The sequence below is a fragment of the Ammospiza caudacuta genome, chromosome 9 (assembly GCF_027887145.1).
Source record: "Ammospiza caudacuta isolate bAmmCau1 chromosome 9, bAmmCau1.pri, whole genome shotgun sequence".
Taxonomy (NCBI): Eukaryota; Metazoa; Chordata; class Aves; order Passeriformes; family Passerellidae; genus Ammospiza; species Ammospiza caudacuta.
The window spans coordinates 19,880,500-19,898,963 of record NC_080601.1 but is presented as its reverse complement, the minus strand read 5'-3'; positions in this window follow the sequence as shown (position 1 = coordinate 19,898,963).

Below are 18,464 nucleotides of genomic sequence, written 5' to 3'. Positions count from 1 at the left end.
ATCTGCCTCTGAGAAGGCAAAGAATTTGATGGAGAGATGGCCCTGTAATCTGTGCAAGGAATACTGCTGATCAATATACACATTGGTGATTTGCAAGAGGAGAAAGAATGTAGTCAGTAAAAGTCAAGGAGGGCTGTGAGAAACATAAGTGATAGATAATACTTGCAACAGAGTGCATGCTTGTCTCCTTCCAATTCTGCTAGCCCTGCAGGACTCTTCTTCAGCCAAAACTAATTTATCTTCATAACCCTTCCTCAAAAAGCAGGACAGTGTTATTAGTGCCATTTTGACAGTGGGGAAACTGAGTCAAGGACAAACTAACCTGACCAAATCATTAAATGAGTCAGACAGAGCTAAAAATGGAACTGTGCAGTCCAAGGTTTCTCAGCCAGTGCACCTTTGCTTTAAAGCCAAAGTTAGGGGGAGGCAGAGAGGTTAAATGAACCATTATCATAATTAGACTTGATGAAAGCAAATCTGGGGTTTGGCCCAAGATGGCAGATCACGTTTACCTTAAATGAATGTATGTCAGTGCACCTCCTAAAGTTTCTCTATTAAAATGCCCTCGTGAGCTCTCAGCCTGTGAGGTGGAAGTCCCAGATATAATTTAGAGTGCAAAAGGCCCTGCATGATCTTGGTCACATCACTTATCTCTAATGACCTCTAAAGGCACTCTCCATCTCTAAAACAAGGGCTGTCACACCCATTTGTACTGTAAGGTATTTTTTGCAGGGTCTTTCTTACTAACACAGTTTTACAACACTTGTGATATTGGGAACTGCTGATACTTCTGGAAAAAGAGCAGCCACAAATTGCAGCCATGTCTGCACCTCTGAGCTGACAGGCAAAACACATTCACAAGCACAAGCAGGAAGGAGAACTGTAAAGCATAAGCAAAACACCCACCTGCAGATGCCAGCAAGGCTGTTTCATCTGCAGACTGACTGCAATTTCCAATTAAATGCCAAGTTACTTTCACACAGTCTGTTCATTCGTTAGACTGAAGGGTTTTGTTTTCTTTTTCCTGAGTCACTCTTTACTAGAGACTTTCCACATCACATGTTTTATTTTTCACAAGGGCTCTAATGCACCACATAATAAAAACTCATGTCACAAGTCCAGAAAATCCACTGCAGGCTTCAAAAATACACACAGGAGGGGAAAAAAAAAAAAAAAAAAAACAAAAGAGAAAAAAGACCCAAACAACAAGGCTTCGATAGAAAAGATGTTTAGATTTCTTTCAGCCCAATCATTTTTATGACATCCCCTACCCTGCAAATTGAATTGCTGGGAACATCAAATGATTGATCTAACACTGAGATTTGATAACACGCTTTCCTACACAACAGGACTGAACTCCTACTGTAGTAGCAGGTCTACTATCATGGAAGAAAGAGACCACAAACATAGAACCACTTAGTTTGCTATCCCCACTTCTGTAAGGATCACTAATAACTCAGGATGCCAATAATCAACAGCCAGCATAGATACATTTCAAGTTCACCAGAGCAAAAACATTATGGGAAATAAGGCAGTCCTAGAAATACAGAGAACCACCAAGATGCCTACAGAGGCAAAGGAGGTCTGGGAACTGACAGCTGCAATGGACTGTATACTGAAGTGAAATCCCCTTATGTATGATGAGACACTTCTGTATACAGAGACAAGAAATTAAACAAAAGCTACAGGAGGTGGGTATGTGGCAAGGAGTGGTCTTTTCTTCCTGCTGTACTAGAAATACTGTATTTTCAAAATTTTGGTTTCTGCAGAGTACATAATACATAAAATACATGTGAGGCTGGGTACTACATCTTCAATAAGTACATTGTAAACGTGCCAGCTTGGCCTGCACTCTTGTAACTGAACCAGAGATACCTAAAATTAAAAATAGGACCTATATTTTTCATAGGTCCAGTACAAAGAGTAAAAAAAAAAAACCTCTAACACAGCAAGGCTGGAGAAACATGGACTCAGAAACACTGTCCCACCTGAAGCATCCCAGCATTCAGCAAGGATGAATGCTGGGATGCTTCTCCAAGCCTTTGAATGTGGACATTGGGAACAAAGAATGTACCTGACCTCCTCCCATCCTCATGGCTTGCTTTATCAGGCCAGTGGAGAGAATATCCTTTTCCTCGCTCTCCTTCCCATGAGCAGAGCCCTTGCACTGTGATTACAAGGGACACACACACATTGACTTTTTGTTGGCTGTCTACAAGGAGCAGGACTATCAGAATCTTTTTTCCTTGGGAAAACTTTGTCTTTCATGTCATTTTTCCTGATGCTGAGGCTCTGAGTAACCAAAATATTTCCTCAAATGAGTCAATGGAACACCCCATCAGCTGGGGAAATGGCATCATCCTGTCTCACATTTACCTCGTGGAGCCAATTTCAGAGGCACTTCATTTCTGAAGCACTTTTAGGTCCTAGTAGAATTTACGTAGGGCACACTCTGCTCTCCAGCTAAGCAAACATTGCTTTGTTTTCTTTAGCCCTTGAGAGCTCTTGCCTCCAGCATCCCCCAAGGGGAAAGGAGCAGAGCCTCTTGTGTCGGATGAATGCTCTCATGAGAGGCTGGTAAAGCAAGTGGTCCCTCTTGGCTCATACACAGAGGAAACACAACCCATGGCTCAGGATCCAGTGCTGTACCCAGACCTGACCACTGTCTGCTTGCTCCCCTCCTCCTTTACCAATTTGTGAGCAAGTCCCTGACCCAATTGAACAAACCCTCCAGGAGAAGCTTCCCTGACTTCCTGAGAGGCATGTTGGTGGCTCCTTGCTGGAGAGCCCTTAGATCAGGCTGAGAGCATCCAAGTGAGTCTAAAGCATACAGGAGGGCCCTTCAACCACAGAGAGCCCAGTCATCCTCCCGCTGCTAAATAAATATAACCAGCAGTGACAAAATCAGCACTCCACAAAACTGTTTGTGGGATTTGCCAGAAAAAGTTAATATCAGCAAGAGCAATGTAGTACTGACTGGGAAGGAGACTTGATAAAGTACAAGGGAATGCTGGGAGTGAGCAATGGCATAACCAAGAGGAAAAACTGAAAAAAAGGACAAAACCTGGCATGAGCAGAGATTTGATAATATTGAATTTGCCTCTTCTGTGTCAGCAATTTGTACACCAGCCACTAAGAAATACTGATGATAGAAAATAGTGAGAGAGGCAAAACACAAATAAAATCAAAGCCAACACAGAGACCATTCTGACTTCACCTAAGATAGATCTGATTAGTGCAGCATTCCAGAGAAAGAAAACGCAGGAGTAAAACCAAGCTGGAGAACTAAGTCAGCATGTAAACCAGTAACTAGCATCACAACAACAAAAATAAACAGCTTCAGGTCCAGCTCTAAGAGGGTACATTCAGTGAGCCATAGACAGGAGCTGAACATGCCTTCATTCCAAAGATGCTCCTGGCTCAGCACATGGAAGAGATGAGACAGCCCATTGTATGCTCTATAGCATGTAAATAACTATACATTAGCAATTCCTGCTCTTCTGCAAGTTTGCCCTCCCTTCAGCCTTTGTGAAGTGCTAATCTACTGCTTTCTCATCAGAATATTTGATTATTTATAAATGGAACACCATCACCAGAAGTAATTTAGGAAGCCACACCATGGAAATATTCAAAGGCTGAGCATTTATGGCCAATATCCAGTTTTAAATCCTGCATCCATACAGCCAGAGCACACCTCAATAAGAACATATGCACAGCAATGAGCCAATTTAAAGACAGGTGTCTCTCTCCAGGCAAGAGAGAAGTGCCTACCTGCCAGACTAGATGTCCCATCCTGCTCTCCAGCACTTCTCACCCACCAGCTTACACAGCTCCCCAGTCCCATGTACTTACAGGGTGCCCATATTTAACACAGGGTGCCCATATTTAACACAGATACTTGGATTTCACTGCAAACAAGCTGCCTAGAAACCAAGTGTGCAAGGTCTAAACTCTTTTGTGGACTCCACTCCAAAGCTTTATGTTTTGCTTCCCAACCTTCAAAATGCAAACAGCAGCCAAGAAATGTGGTGAAGTCTTCAGGTACTGTTATAATGCAACAAAGCTGAGTAAATACAGGTACCAAATGTAAGGAGGGGGAAAAAATCAAAATCTTTATTGAAGCTGTTTGAGGAAAAATATTCCCTGATTATTCAGCCACACGACAGACTTTGCAGTTTACAGTCAAATCCCAGTTACATTCTCTCCAGCATTGCCTCTGCTGTATACAAAGAACCACATAGCTCTCTAAACTACTCTAGTGAAATTCCAATGATAGGACAAAATAGGTGGGAAGCCAGAAGCCTTAGTGAATTAAATACTATGTCATTGACTCATTACTCATTTCAGTACTCCAATCCATAGAAATCTCAAAAGGCAGCTGCTTTCCCAACATATTCATGTTTTCACAGAATCCAATGCTCCTAATAAGGAAACTGGTTGAGAAACCTGTGGCCCCAGCACATGATGTCCTGCATGTCAAGAATATTCATCTCTGATTTCCTATTATACTTGGAAAAATCCAGTCCCTTTCTCTTCATAGTATATACGAACAAAATTGACCTTGTAGTTATGTCCTGGACAGGATTTGACTTCAGAGCCCTGATTCAGACACCCTGTGTAATAGCAGGCAAATGATCAAGTTTCAAAGCTCCTCAGAATTAACAGAGATCCTACTATTGTTTCAGTGGTCTTTGAATAAGACTCTTAAGTGTTTTTTTCCACTCAATCTGCACTGTGTATTTACACTGTAAGCTCCCCAAGGCAGAGATTGTTTCTCATTTAACGGTGCCTTTTGTCACAACTAAGATTTAAGTGACACTCTAACAATTATGCCCTGGTCCTGCTCCAGCATACTGACTTAGGGATTGGAAGGGACCAAAAGGGAACCCTCATGGTCAGTGTATTTCCTGCCTTGAGGTGTAGAGCCTTTTGTTTTATTTTTTGGTAACAGATTAAACAGATCCACCAGAGAAGTAAGTTTCAGAGAGAGAAAAATCTAATGCTCTAAGATCCAATTCCTGTGCTCTGAGCATTAAATCCATAACTTCCAAAAAAGATCCAGGCTCGGCATTGCTGCTCAGAAACTTCAGGAAAGACCTTGAATTGTCTCATGTCAAAACTTGCAAAACACAGGAATACAGTGGCTCCCAATTACTGTTGATTACAATGCTGATTTGCTACTCAAACCACAGTCCAGCCCTTGGAGGAAAACAGATTTTGACCTGTATCTGCATCTTTCCTATATACTAATGCCAAAAGCATGTGCAATACCCAAGGAGAATTAGCTCCAGCACACACCAACACCAAGTTTATTTACAGTAAACAAGAGTGTTTCTTCCTGTCTCAGCATTATGCCTTTTCCTTCAGACTTTTCCCTTTATTTTTGTTGTTCTTCCCCTAAAGGTCCCCACAGGCACAGCTCCTAAGGTACTGCCAGGAGACAAGAGGCACAGCAAAGCCCCAGAATGACTCCTAGGCTTCATGCCACCAGCACCTGCCCCTGTGGCCCTAGCAAAGTTGGTGACATAAAAGCTGGAACATCCCCTAAATCTTCACTAATTATCCCTACAGACTTCAATGTCCTCCAGAACCATGTGAAGGATCTTCCTAATTACCAGCCAGACAATGGAGAGTGGAGTCAGGTCCCTGGGATCCTCAAGCCTGCCAGCCCCAGCCATGCATGTTCCTGTTGGGGCTGACTGCTCCATATGGAGACCTCCACCCCACACTTCCTCTCTTCCATTTCCACCCAGCTCCCTCCCTGCCCCCATCACCACCACCCCCAGCATGTGGATTTTATGAATGAAACTTTCTGACAGTTATGAGATTGGCAGAAGTCTATTCAGCAAGCTGGGGAATGTGTGAACATCAGGCTTCATTAGAGACTTCTCCCAGTCAGCTGATAGCTCATTAACTTAAAGTGGCCTCTTGTTTTAAAACCTCAGAGACCAGGAGGTGGGGTGTGGAGAAGGGGGGATGGTTCTTATTGTTCCTCTTGCCTCTCTCCCCCTCTGCCCCCTGTGAGATTAGGCGCCCTTGGAGGGGAGAGAGAGAGAGGCTAAAACAACTTTAATTAGTTATTTTCAAAGATTTTCTCCCCCTTTCTTCCTTTTTTTGTGTGTGTGTGGAGCCGGGGGGGTCTCTCAGCTGGGTTTTTCTGCATGGAGGAGCTCACGTCATTATGCTTAAATCCAGCTCCTCCATCCTTTGTTTCCTGGCCAACAATAGAAGAAGGCTTTTTAAAAGCTCCTTCCAAAACTCCTGGAGACTGTCTGAAAAGGAAGATGGGGTGAAGACTCCTCTCTTTCCTCCCTCGGTCACAAAAGTGACAGTCTGGTGCCTGTGCCAACAGCGTTCCTGTGTGAGTACTGGGGGTAAGTAGGGCAAACAGAGTGCTGATTCCTAAACTGCTGCTCTGGCAGATGAAAAGTGCAGCCCAGACTCACTTCACAAAGTGTCTGCTAACTGTTCTCTGTGTGGCTTTAAGGTCAGGCTGGAGCTCTGGACACCAAGGTCAGTCTTAGGACTTCATCCCAAGTCCTAATCCTTTTCTTTCTTTTAAAGAGATCATAAAATAAGCGCAGCAATAGGGCAAACTCCCCTGTCATGATTTCACTTCGTAAGAACCTGAAATAAACAACGAAATTGCCATTATTGTCACCCATATGGAAGCTGGTTGAGAGCAGCACATTCATTTCTTCCAGGCAACCAAACTACAAACCACAATGGCTTTCAGCAACTTGTGCTGGATGGAGTTTGCCAGAATAGAGAAGGTGTCATCCCCTCAGTTGTGGCACAAAGAGCAATAACAAGAACAAAACAAACAAAAAGGACAACCTAAACATAAAAAAAAAAAACCCCTAACAACTGCAAAGAAAAGCACCTTTGTTCCTTGCTATCACCAAAGCCCAGAGCAGTACCCTAGAGTAGCAGTTACTATAGAGCCAACCTCCAGCTCCGCTTATAATTCTTCTTTCAGTACTGCAAAGATATGTTTCTTTCCATAAATTCTCTTTGGGGCCATCCACAAAAGAGGTGTGTCTCTGAGGAAGATATAAGTTAATGTTTCAGTGACTAAATGAGTTCATGTATGAGGCAGAAAAGTTTACCATGAACTATGGTTTAAGCAGTACATTTGTAAATCACATTTAATAGCATCTCCTTTGCCTCTTCAAATCAGAAGTCCCCAAGAATTTGGACTAACAAACTGATAGCTCTCAAACTTTATTCCTGGATTGCAGCCCAGACACAAGACCTGAGGTGCTGGTGGATGTTGCAGTTGAAGGCTAGACCAAGGAGTAGGTGAATCAGATTCAAAAGCAACAGTTTGGACAACAGGCTTTCCGGGATAAGGATTTCTACCGCAGTTTAAGCATTTGGTATCCAATTTGGTAAGCTTTCTTTCATGAAACTAAGCAACTTCTGCAAGTTTTTAGAAACAAGGACCTTCACTCCCTTGTGCCTTCTTCAAAATCAGAACATAAACCTATTTCCTCTCAAGTCAATGGCATTCACCCATGGCCTGAGGAACCAGAAGACAGGATTTTGACCCTATTTAAACACTGACAGGCCAAGCAGAGTGGTTGGAAGTAATTTGTGCTGCTAAAGCCCTGCACTGCTGCTGCCAGGCAGGTGTCAGAGGCAGCCCCTGACAGGACTCCAACATTCCCCACAAAGGCTGTAAGCCAGAGTTTGTTACAGACATCACAAGAATGTTCTTTTTGGCAATGGTTTTAAGGAGGATGAGTCTTTCCCTCCATTGTGTACCTTCTTTTCTATTTTTCCTGCCTTAACCTTATGTCCATGGTTTGTGGAGATTTTTTAAAGTTAAACATCTCCAATATCCCTTCCTAGAAGTGACTGTATTTTCAAAGTGGTAAACATGATTCTTATGTACCAGTAAGAGGCAGAATCATGTTCTAATCCAGTTGCCTAATGAGCCTAGCATCTCTGAATTAAATAAACTCTGCAAGTATTACTTTTTATTGTGCTTTCATTAAAGCAAAGAAGTTTCTTCCCTTGCTGATTGCAAGGATTTTAAAACATTGATTCATTTGCATTTGTGTGAGTTTCAATTCTCTGCCCTCAGCATCAAAGAATGTACTACATTCTGTAATGAGTCACACCAACTTTCCCTTGCCATGAACTGGTAGGTCTCAATGATTCCAGGAAAGGTCACTCCTCAGATTTCATTACATCACTCTTGAATTAAAAAAAAAAAAAAATCAAAAGTCTTCAAGCTCTTTTCTACAGTTACCACCAGAAACAGCTGTATTCATCAAAATATTGGGGTTTCCCTCCAGGAAAGCTTAAAGATGACTCACAGGACACTCACCAAATGTTCCAGAAGAAGAAAATAAAGATATATAAAGGTATAGAAAAAGACATAGCTAAAGAAATATAAAGGTAAAGAAAAAGGAGAGAGTGCTATAATTCTGTTTTGTTTATCCCTCAGTGAAACAGAAGCATACCAACATCAGGACACACCAGGTACTACCCAACTGCAGGTAAAAGATAAGCTATAGAGATGCTTGAATATGGGTTGATTTCCATCCTTTGGATCCAAAGCCAGAAGCCCACAAAGCCTGCACAGAAAAACCCAAGAGAGAGAAGAGTGGCTCACTGACCAGAGACAGACACTGAGCCAGGCAAGTCTGGCTTAGACAAGACAGAAAAGAAGGCAAGAAAGAGTTGTTGTTTTCCTCACTTTACAAATGGATAATGCAAACACAGACTGTGCTATCCCAAGATAAAAATGCAAATTTTGAATAGAACCAGAAGTAAATACTGCATTGCCTGACTACCACTCACAGACTTCATTTTAATAAATAAAATCTTTTTACTGCACAAAGTAGGAAAAGAGCTTGGTTTTCAGACCAATGGATGTACTCTTATTATTTTAACTAACAATCTTTACCTACTCCAAATCTTTGGAGTGTCATGAGTGCAATGACATACTGTTTCACTGAAAAACTGCATTCACCACCTCTTTTTGAGCATTTTCTGTGGCAAAATAGAAGCTGGGCAGAATCTGCATAGCAGTATGACAGCTCCTATGAGTCCAGCAGTTAGAAAAGACTGAGCAAAAAATGGGTCAGAGCATACAATCAGTGAGCAGCAGCAGCTTTGTGCATAGCACTGGCATTCAAGTACAAATTTTCCAAAGACATACAGCACTGACATTTTAAACTTCTTTCCCAGCATGAAGGCTGCATCAAGACATGATCCAAATTTAACCTCCATGGGCTCTGTGCTGCCACAGCTGGGATGCTCCCTGTACCCAAGGCAGCTAACGCAGGCTTTACTGAATTTATTTCTTGGCACCAGTCAGAAGTCTAAAGCATCTTTTACTTCTCAGTCTAATGCACAATTCCTGCCATATGGAGGCATAGATTGTTATATTACTGTAGAGTGACTTCAGCCAAAATTTTGACCAACTCTCTAGCTGGATGCACCCATAGGAAGAAAATTCTTTCTCAAGAAGTTTGTGATAGGAACATTCTGAACAGGAAAAGTCTCGATACACAAAGAGATTGAACAACTTGCCAAGGTCACTGGGCAGGACAATGTTAGATCTTGCATAGGGCTTATCTTCCTGCCTCTCTATTAAGGTACCCTCTGGAAAGGAACAGCTTGATGTGCACAAATTACTTACCTGAAGATCCTTTTCATTTCTTCTTGTACGGGACAATGTGATGTGATCATTTTTTGCCCCAAGGTTTCCCTTTCAAATCCTCAATCACAGAATACAAGGAAGGGAAAGCAAACTTAATGTCTAAACCAAAGCGAGTGGTCTTGTGTGAGCTGTTGACTGTCCTGGCACTTATTAGGGCTACAGGTATTCGATTTTTAGTTCTCTGCTTTCACTGGAGCTCTGAAAGTGCTCCAGCAGATGCTGGCCTTAGATTTACAGATACTCCCCAACTCATCTAAACAGGAATTTTAGGGCACTGAGTATCCCAGCTGCTTTTTTTCTTTTGTACCAAGATATAACAATCTCTACCTGATTTTTCCCCTTCCCCCTTATTCAGTGATGCCCAAAAAATAAGCATGGTACAAACCAGCATGAATCTTTCTACATCAGATAGTGCAATGCATTAATATACCCTGAAGATAAGAAGTGTCTCCCCTCCCAGCACTGGCCAGAGGTAGAAGATGTTCTGTTCAGTGGAGCATCTCCTGGCTCATGGGAAATGACATGCATTCTCTGTACCCAAAACTACATAAGGATGAACTTTTGACTTCAACCCCTGCCAGGGCTGAAGAATTTAAAACTTCTTTGTCTTCTCCTTGGAAAACAATCCCTTTTACTGTGATGTCTGTGTGGAGGTGGCAAATAAGGCTCAGCCTTCTGTCATGGCCAATATCATTTCAGATTTAGCCTGACATCATCAAAGTTCATGCTGAACTGCCAACATCCCTCCTTGTTTTCATCAATTTAATGCCTTTTTTTTAGAAACATATCCATATGTCACAACTCCGACAGCATGCCTTTCCTAGCTGTCTTTTCCTTCTTCACTGTCACTATTTCATTTATGTATATAAAGATTCATAGATCAAATACAGATCACTCAACATCCTGACATTCTCAAGAGCTAGCTATGAACTCTGATTATCACAGAATTTTTTCCTAAAACAAGTATCACACAGAGTCTGTTTTCTCTTCTTGGTGAAACCTCAGCCAGCATAATCCTGACATGAGGAACTTCCACATGCTCAGCCACTAGACAATGCTATGAAATAAGGAGATGGTGAGTCATTGCTCAGAGCTTCAAGTTTCTGCAGGTGCGCTACACTGGCAAGGAAAGTTGAAGTCAGAGCTAAGAAAATGATACATCACCAAAAATGATAATCAATTGTGATAGAAGACAATGGCAAAGCATTACAAAACCTGGCCTGATAGTAAAACGCAAAGCACTGGTATGTTCTCACTCCTAAAAAGTGATTCAGGGAAGCTGAGAACATTTCAGAAGACAGGGCACCCAACAGCACAGTCTTTCAAGAACAGATCTAGTGGCAACTGCCACTAGAACAACAGTAACAGCAGCTGGATAATGAAAGACTTATACTCTGCCTGCTAATATTAAGGTAGAGTGGAACACTTTATTTTTATGGTCCAGCCCAGGCAGGTTCACATAACATTTGGATAGTTATGAAATTCTATTAGACAAGAGGAATAACAAGTCTGTCATCAAAAACAGCATAAGAACAAAAAGGCTACCATGAGGGGGCACTGAAAGAAGGCACTAGTCCTGCAACTAGGGAAAGGATTCTTGAAGAAATATCATTTTGAGGGATCGGGGAAAAAAAGGCCATCTAGTTGATGTCTGTTCTCAAGGATGCAAAGTCGCCAAAGGATAAAGCAGAAAAGGAAAGAAAGGAATAATCAATATGGAGTTCCTTCAGGAATGCAGTGAGCACGAGGGGTGCCTCTGTTTGGCAGCCCCAGGACGCTTGCAGCTCTGGCTCAGATTGCGTGGATATGTTTTTGACTTGTCCCAGTCAGCAGATTAATGGCATTAACGAAGTTTCCATTAGCATGGGAGATTGGGGAGGAGGGTGAAGAGACAGAGGCGTCCAAGCGGAAAGCCACATGACTGCAGAATTGATAAGGCTAAAGATGAAACGGAGCTTCATTGGCATAAGAGAGGCCAGGAAATGCCACTACAAATTAGCCCCAGGCCTCATTTCTTTTCCCTTCATTATCCAAACCCCTTCAGGAGAAGAATGGAGGAGGTTATGACCCTCTCCCAACACACACATACACAGATATTGAGTGAGTCTCTCTCAATGAACATAGACATGGGTATATCTGTGTGTGTCTAAGGGTCTGTGTGTGTGGCATATTTGTGTCTAGGCAAACCTCTATTAATACACTGAGTAAAAAAAATATGTGCCAGTATTCACATCAAAATAGATCTACCTATTCATATGTGTAAGGGCACGTGTTCTCATATCTATAAGCTTTGCAGTTAAACTGTGTAAATTTTTGCCATATAATTGAGCTTTTCCTAAAAGTAACAGTATTGAATGCAGAAATCTTGCACAATTCAGTGAGAGTTCCAGCACCTGAACATGCTGTCTGTGTCCACAGCAACTTTATATATAACTTTCAGAGTTAACTGGGCATCAGTTTGTACATACAGCTTTTCCTGCAGACTTATCCTTGTGCCTGCTTTTGAAGGTCTACATGCAAGGTGTGTTCTGAGGGCAGCTACACCCTTCCACATGGTTTGTTTTTTTCTTTTGTGTGTGCATATCCTGTGTGTCTCTGTATTCCACCAATTATGTGGAATTCCTTGTGTCTGTCCCAGCTGTCTCTTTTCTGTGCATGAGTGCCTTTTGTAGAAGTCTGCATACCTCAAATAAGTTCTGGACTGCATACACACTTCTGTGTATCTTTCTGTTTGTGTATCTTTGAATATATGTGCTGCAGAATACACATCAGTATTTGTGAAAATTTTTCTTCAAATGACACAAACTATTCTGTTTAACACTATGGACAAGTTTCAGTGTCTGTTGCTACATGTATCATGCTGGAGCATATATGAAAAATTCTACTTATTGCCCCTGAAACTTAATGAATACAGGTAAATGCAACAGTGAATAATAAGTATTTGTCATAAGAAACACAAATTCCATTATACATCTATGAGAACTAGTTAAGGAAAACGAACAGAAGATCTGTTTCAGCTAGTCAGATCCAGAAGACTATTTCTTACCTAGATTAAAAAAATAACATTTCTGCAAGTCTAATGACATCTGTGTGTTAGTAAGAAAGGTGGGTTCTCTTCAAAGAAACTGTTAGCCATAGGCTACTAACATGAGAGACAACTTTGCCTAGGGGTAAACAAGAAAACAACCTCCTTCTGCGTTTGGAAAACAAAAAGAGGAGAGGAAAAGAGCCGGGAAGGATGTGTAAATGGAGCTTTGTGCAATGGTGCTCTGTCATGTGAGCTGTATGTGACAATAGCCCTGAAACCCTATGCGAGCAAACTCATAAAAGAGGTCACTGTCTCTTTAATTAAAGCTCCCTGGTTTGAGGTTAAAAACAAACCCAGTGTTTTATGGCCAGGTGTGCGTGTGAAAGAGATGGGAACACGATCCCCAGCCCACTGGCACAGCAGCAGAGAGGAGATAAGGGAGGAAAGCTTTTTATTAAGGTGTTGCTTGAATGCTGCACCAGGCAAGGCAAACACTGGTGAGGCAGGACACACAAGCCCCCGGGGACCAAGGCTGCAGCAGGGCAGCACCAGGCGAGGGAAATGATGGAGAGGCATGATGAACTGCCAGGACCAAGCCTTCCAAAGGATCAGGAACAGGAGAGGGGCTTCCAGGAGTGTCAGCTGAAGAAAGACCAGAAAAAGCACCAAGAAAATAGGGAGAAAACAGCAACCACTACCAGTCCCTAAGGCCTAGAGAGGCAAAGACAACAGTGATTCTGTAGTAACATTCAGCTGGCAAATAACAGGCAAAGAGCAGCTACAGAGCCCTCCTTGGTAGGGCTTGAGAGGGGCCAACCCTTCCTAAAGCAGTCTGCAGACAAGAGCCTCATATTGTTTGTGAAAACAATAGGGACAAGACTGATCCTAGCATCTAATAAAATGCAAAACCAAGATAAGAAGCCAAGAAGTTGCACCCTCTTCCTCAGCCTTTCCTGTCAGTGATGTGTACATTGCTCAGGACATTCATGTCCCTGACACCATTACTAACAGCAAATCACACTTGTAAACGGGGGCTTCCTTTTGCCCTATAATCTAATCTCTGGATCTCGCTCCTAAGGTACCTGCCACTGTAATATTGAACTCCAATGAAGTGCCTGCATCCCGTGGGTCCATTTGGTTATGGATCCTTTCTTTACAAAGACTCCAGCTGTCAGTCCCTGCTCCTAAAACTTAGAAACAAGGAAAATATCAGTCATTTCTCTTTTATATTCACATGGAGAGACACAAGTGCTCAACTGGAATCAGGAGACAATCCAGTTGTCCTGGGATGCAGGACAGTTTCTGCTGGGCAGGAACATAACACAAGCACTAAACACCACTGTCTCTGGGCACTTGAAACCACGTGTTTTGAGACACAAGTTGGAATTCCAACCTCAGCATGGCACGAATACTCCAGAGGCTGGAATGACACAACTATGAGATACTCAGACAGATTTGCTACAGTAATTACTAAAAGAAAGCTGAAATGCAACACAAAACAAAAAATCCTCATGAAGCGCCCATCTTGTTACACAGCTATGTAAATAACAGCAACAGCACACACTCTTGAAGTGCTGTATTATGAACAAATGAAAAGCTAGCTTAGCATTTTGTGAGTTTGAATGCATGAGATTTTAGAGAAATTTGTCTTGATTTGTACTTCTCTTTAAGAAAACATAGATAAAACTTTAATAGGTAGTACTAAAGGCAGTAGAAGGTCAGCACATCATTTACCGCACTCAGTAAAAATATCACAGATCTGCAGATGAGAAAAGCAAAATGAGAAATGCAGAAGAACAAAAGGGATAGAGGAGAGAGCTGACCACAGTCACAGAGTGATGTTTTACTTACATTTATCAGTCTTCTGCTATGGAATTTAAATCTATTTCCAGATGAGATTAACTATCCTATCTTTCAGCTATAGGCACAGAAATTAGAGCACAGAGAGATAGTTTGACTGCCACAGAATTAGGAACAGAATCAAGGTCTCAGCCTTGTGTAAAAAAAAAAAAACCACACTTGATCATTCCAGCAATTTCCAACAGCATTTCCTTGAGATTTTTCCCTGCAGAAAGATACTTTTTTTTCAAAACATACCAGTTACAGGTTTGATGCTGAATAACAATATGAAATTCTGCAGCCTGTTCTGTGTGGCAGACCACAGTATGCAAGCTAATAGTCCTTCTGGGCTTGAAAACTAGCAAAACTGAAGATTAATTTAATCCCTTGTGTAAATCCACTGGAATCAACTAAATTATGCCAATAAAGGGTTGAAATCAGTTATGGTAACCTGTTTGCTAACAGAAAACAGTCAAGGCCCAGAACTACAATTCCATGATGTTTATTTCCCTGCAATGAACACAATTATCCCACGTAGTGTTTCCACAGTCATGACTGCCACTCTTCTTTTTACACCCACTACTAAGTCTGACTTCTAATTTCCAAAGTAATCGGGCAAAACCCTTGGAGGTGTAACTCTCTTACTCTCCATCAAGAGAGGCTACAACTGAATTTCCCCTTCCCAGTTTCACAATCTGGCTTTATTCAACAGTCTGTGCATACTCATCCACACAAGCATTCTGTGTATGTAACAGCTCAGAAATAAGAACATAGATGATGTAAAACAAAGATTTGTTTGTCTAAGGTGGAATGATTGAGCAAGCTTTTAAAATGCAGATTTACACTGACTGCACATTTCTTTCAGATTTGTTTAGCTATTCCAGCCTAGGCAAACTCTTTGAAAATCCAGATCATTCAGTTTGATATTCTGAATGTGAAATGTACACCCTTTAAACTCAAATCTGCAATACTTTCTTAAAATTCAGTTCCATTTTACTTTTTCTTTTAACAAAAAGAAAATCACACTAAATGAAAGTATTTCAGGCAGGCCCAAGGGAAAAAAAATCTGGTTTTAAACTAATAGAATTATCCTCCAATTTGCTCCATATGTCCCATCTTTTTGGTATTGCAAACAAAGCAGCATATCGGTTATTAGAAATATCCAACTTCAGCAGCCAATAATCTACTTCATTTTCCTTGGGCTGAGTTTTCCCAGTTTTGTTCACTCCTGCCCTGCTGCCCCGACACCGAAGCAAAGCAAACAGAGCAGCAATGAGTACCAGCTAACAGGGACAGTCCCCTCCACCTCCTCTGTGCTTGTGTCAATAGTCACAAACTGGGCACCTGGCACACATGTTTATAGTGGCCTGCTGAGCAGGTACATTGCCAGCATCTGCTTTGTGACTGATGCTGGGTCTCCGAAAACAAGATTTTAGTGGTAGGGCAAGTAACTTCTCAGTTGGGTTTCTTTTTCCATGTCTCTCAGCTTTGCTTCTTGTCTCTTCCACTGTGCTTCCCAGACTTGAGGAAAATACCATCTCCTGTCACTAAAGCACATTAGCTTACATATAATATCTGTGCTTTAATTTTTTTTCTGAAACACAATAAGAGTAGTTTTGTGGCACAGTTAGGAGCAGACTGACAGCCAGACCTCACTGCAGCTATCCTGATTTACACCAGCAGGTTATCAAACTCTTTGAAAAGCTATGGACAAGTCTTAACGTTTACCTCCTACACTAGCAAAACACCTATCTTCAAAAAAACCTGTGGCTTCCCTCTATTTTCTGTGCCAGGCACTATAGCTAGTTGGATTTTTTTACATGTTTTTCAGGATGAACATGTAGATTCATCAAACCAATACTTCCTTTCTCATAGATCAAGCACTTTTGACAAACTACATGAATTAAAACACTTGATAAATACATATTTTTAAATCTGTATGAAAAATTCAATTTTTCACATTCTACATTATTCCCAATACTAAACTGTCTTTTAAAAGAAGCTATTCATCTCCTTTTCACAGTAGGATCATCAAAATCTTAAATTCTCTCTGTAGACCCAAAGTAATGCTTGAGGTTTTCTCTCATTGTAATTCATAAAAAGCACTCACAATTTAATTTCTCATCCTTACACTACAAGGAAAAGTGTCTTAGAATTTAGGGTTTTTCCTTGAACAAGGCAGATATTTTTCCATCCAGAATTACCATAATTTTGTTGTACTACTCCCCAAATATCAGTCTTTTGTCTCAGTTCATTATCTGTACAACTGAAATAACACTGTCCCTCACCAAGGCCTCCATAACCATAAATGTTTTTTGAGATATTTGGGTATGGGAGGCTTGCAAGCACAAAACTACTGTAAAGATGTCTCCAAAGTCATAGTTAGCCAAGTTTGTATCAAGGGGTACAAAAATGTGTACAAATTCACTAACTGAATCATAGGGTCCCAGCACAGTAATAGAGTGAAGCTGAAGTTTGGAAACTACAGACTGCCTGCCGGAAACTTCAAAAACTTCTTGATTATCATAATCTTAACTTTTCATTATTCATTTCAGCATTAGCCTGAAATAGAGAGGTCTTACTCATTTTTTCCTTAGTCTCCAAGAAGGGAAGACATAGCCTTGGAATTAAAAGTATTTATATGAGACTATGCAATGAAAATTCACTTTCCATCTAAGCCACAGTTCTTTGGCAGTAAAGAAACCATTTGCTTAGTTCCTTAATTTCCCTTACTTATCTCAGTTTATCAGTCCTACTCAATCATTTTCAATTCTTATGAAGATCTTGTCATGTGCTTCTCAAATCCAGCAGTCTGTATTTGTATGGATCATTCTAGATACCTCCATAAAGTAACTAAGAACAATAATAGCAGTAATTTTTAGAAAGCCACACATACAGATCTTCCTGAACCAGAAATAGTCATAAAGTTATGTAGTGGGGGTGGGGGGAAAGAGGGGCAGCCCCCACACACTGGAAAGGTTTAAGAGGAAGAAAAGATAAAAGCTGCAAAGGAAACTAACAATCTCTCACATATAATTACACAGAAGTGGAGCTCTGCTGACTGACACTACGCACCAAAAGAGATGCAGTGAAAGAATTCCTGCAGGAACCCCACACTCTCTGGAGAGGAGAGCTAGAATGTGAGACTGGCTGCATTTCCTCAGAGCAAGGGGTCCCTGCTGCAGTGCCCCCCAGGCTCTGCCCTCCTGTCAGCCAGCTCCCTCACCACTGCAGAGAGGCTCAGGAGAGCTGCTGAGTCCTCAGGCCTGCCCCATGGGACAGGGATACAAATGAGACACTTGGAAGAGGGGGCATTCCTGGCTTCTCCAGAAATACTGAGCATATTCATAGCAGCCAAAAGTGAGCTGTAAGGAGTGGCTCAGAGGCAGTTCTGAGAGAAACTAGCAAAGAAACCAACTTATTCTTAAATGGTTCACAAAAAGATGCCTTTCAAAATACCATTATCCCTTTGTTCTAGGAAAGTGTCTGTCAACTTCAGCCAGAGACTACCAGCCCTGAACTCACCAAGTTCCCTTCTTCATTGTTTTTCCCTTACAAAACAAACTTAATATAGTCCCGCACAGACTCTGTTCCAAAAGCCAGACAGAACATCTTTCTTCCACAAACCTTTTACCCTAGAAATAGCATAGGAAAAAAGTTCCCCTCTACATTTTGTCCATAGAAGTTAAATAAGATTAATGTAAAAGCAGAGCAGTCTGAAGAGTTAGAGTGAATGCCTGTGAAATGTCACACTAGAGCTATGACAACACTGACACCCTGAAACTCTTCTGAACTAGATAATGACTTAGAGAAGTCACTGTAGAGATGATCTCATCCTGCCCACTAGGGAAAAATGGCTGATCTAGTACCCCCTTTTACATCTCTCATTCCCCACTCCTCGCTGCATTCCATTTTTCCTCT